Source organism: Galeopterus variegatus, unplaced genomic scaffold (genome assembly GCF_000696425.1).
Source record: "Galeopterus variegatus unplaced genomic scaffold, G_variegatus-3.0.2 Scaffold490, whole genome shotgun sequence".
NCBI lineage: Eukaryota > Metazoa > Chordata > Mammalia > Dermoptera > Cynocephalidae > Galeopterus > Galeopterus variegatus.
In genome coordinates, this window is record NW_007726601.1 from 433657 (window position 1) to 436182 (window position 2526).

The 2526-nt window shown below is 55.3% G+C and overlaps 1 long non-coding RNA gene across 1 annotated transcript in view; it reads left to right on the forward strand.

Moving 5' to 3' along the window:
• Positions 1–716: 716 nt before the first annotated feature.
• LOC103587821 overlaps positions 717–2526 on the forward strand; it is a 192615-nt gene continuing 190805 nt past the window's right edge. The window contains exon 1 of the long non-coding RNA XR_550257.1: positions 717–1133. This is a non-coding gene — a long non-coding RNA (uncharacterized LOC103587821). The remainder of the gene's footprint in view (positions 1134–2526) is intronic.

Consider the following 2526-nt stretch of genomic DNA (forward strand, 5'->3'; position numbering starts at 1 on the left):
CGGTATTGTATCAGATGGTGGGGCCAGAGCTTTTTGCAGGGTGAATAACAGATGCTCCATGAAGGGCGGTTATGGCTGTCATTGGGTGTGCTGGGCAATGTTGGGCCTCAAGCCTTAGGCATTGTGCATCAATTTGTTCTTCAATTATCTCTGGAATGATTTAAGCAGACTGGGTCAGGGAGACAGAGGTAGATCGTTCTATGGCTGAAACAGCACTGGATACCTCGCAGGTGCTTAGTAATTGCTGAATGAATGAGCGAAAAAAAGGAACAGGCCCCAGGCCTTGCCCTGAAGAAGCTCACAGAGCAGGACAAGGCCTGGAGTCATGCCAGGGTTTTGTGGTTGTCTTTAAAAATAAACAAAGCAAAGAACTACTTCCTACCAGCTGACCCTAAACCTCTCAGCTCACTGCCGGGACCTCTCAGCCCTGCGGGGGAGCCCGGCTGTGTGCCAGGCCTGGCCGTGCTGTCGCCGCTGTAAGCCAGCTGCCGAACTTCCTCTCCTCCTCTTTATCATGGAGGGGCCTCAGTCCCCTTCCCTCCCAGCGCAGTCCTGAGGAGCTCTGAGTGGTTGCACGTTCCCTGGCTGGGAGGTCCTCATGCCTCCTGGAAGCGGCCCTCACCTGAAGTCCTCCCTGGCCTCCCACCTCCCCTTTATTTGGGTACCAGAGTTTCGGGGAATTACTCTTAGTGAGTTTCTCTGTATGTTAGGAGGGAGGAGTAACTGACTATGCTGATCCATGATTGCGACAGGACGTTTTTCCTTCTTCTTCCCTCTCCCAGGCCTGATCTTTGGACCAGAAGGAGATTAAAAGATGCCCCCGAAGATGGCTGTGCCTGTCACTTCCATGGAGCTGCGGTCAAGGATTTTCTGAGCCTGATGGATTTACAGTGATACTCGGCTGCCTGGGGAATAACGCTGTTGAGGCTTGCACTGGAATTAACTCACACCCGGCGCACTTCAGGATGCTGAAAGTGGTTCTAAGGAAGGCCCTGGCTGGATGCCTCATGGGTTCTCACGGCCCGGGTGCCCAGCAGAACAGAGGACCGCGGCAGCCTGCGTGGGCTGAGAACTCCATCCTTGTCACGGACGGGAGTGTCTCTGCCAGCTCCCTGGGGGACTCCCTGTGAAATGTAAGTCCCTGTCTCCTCCTGGGAGCATCTCATGCACATTGCATCAGTGCTCATCTGGACTTTCGCCGAGGCTGCCCCTTCTGGTGGTGGAGGGTCCGCTGTCATGTGGCTGGTTGTCCAAGGGAGCTGGCATTGAAGGAGTTCACTCTGTGTGTCTCACATGTTGCTGGGTGCTTGGGGCACAGATAGAAATGGAAAGGTCCTTCCTGGGAGCTGCCACTCTTCCCTGTGCTGATGTGTGTCTTTGTACCTGTCACCCTGTGCTGATTTTCCTGGTTCATGTGTCTATCTTCGTCTTGCAGGCCAGGGCCTCTGCAGCGTGGCCCTGTGTCTCTGTAACACTGCACAGTGCCTGGCACCTAGTCTCTCCTGCTGCAGAATGGGTGAATTAAGACATGATGGTTAATGAATGAAGAGAGTGGAAATTCAGTGGGGCAGATATACATGGCGGGGGAAGTCTGTTGGCCCTGTGCTTAGAGCTGGGAACAAAGAAACCCCTTTGGTTGGTCTTGTGAGAGCTGTATGGTAGCAGGTGCCTGTGGAGCCAGATGGGTCTGGGTTTGAGTCTCTCACAGGTACATACCCTGTGACTCTGAGCATGTGAGGCCGGGTTCCTTTCCCTTCTCTATGCAGTAGTGGGGGTGAGTATTATCATACTTTGCAGGATTGGTGTTGAGGATCATGAAACATTGATGTGCTGAACATGTGGCAGACACTCAGCACATGGTAGGGGGCATTGTTGGTGGGGGAATGGCTTCCGGAGGTGGTAGGAGTTTCTTGGCCCTGGAAAGTGTTTCTGAGCACAGCTAGGGTAGGTGGCAGTGGTGTGCCCATTTTACAGTTGAGAACCTTGAGTCTCTGAGGGGCCATGTACCTTGGCTAAGGTTACTTATTCAGGAGAAGATGCAGCAGGAAGCTGAGAACTGCCTGGTATTTTACACCGAACCAGGCCACTTCAGCCGAAGGGGTAAGACTTTTCCTTCGAGGGCTTCAGAAGGGTGAGTGACGGCGCTTCCTGCTGTGAGATGCTTGTTAGCTCCTTAGAGCTGGGTGCCATCCTTGTCCTCCGGGAGAGACAGACTTTTGTGATGGAGTCCCGCTCTGTCCAGGAGGCAGGCGCTGTGCTGGGCCCTGGGGTTGAAAAGGGATCGGGATCGTGGGTCAGCCCTCGGAGGCTGCAGTCCAGAGGGAGCCAGGCCCTTGGGTGAGTGGGGCTGGCAGCACGTACTGTGGCCGTGCAGGGCAGGGAGTGGGCTGCTGCTGCAGGTCTGGGAGACTCCCAGGGCTGGGTGAGCAGAGCTGTCCTGGGACAGGAGGGGCCCGGTGGACGGAGACAAGGCATGGCGACGCTCCTCTCACTTCTGTCTGTCTTCCCAGCACCCCCACCCCCCCC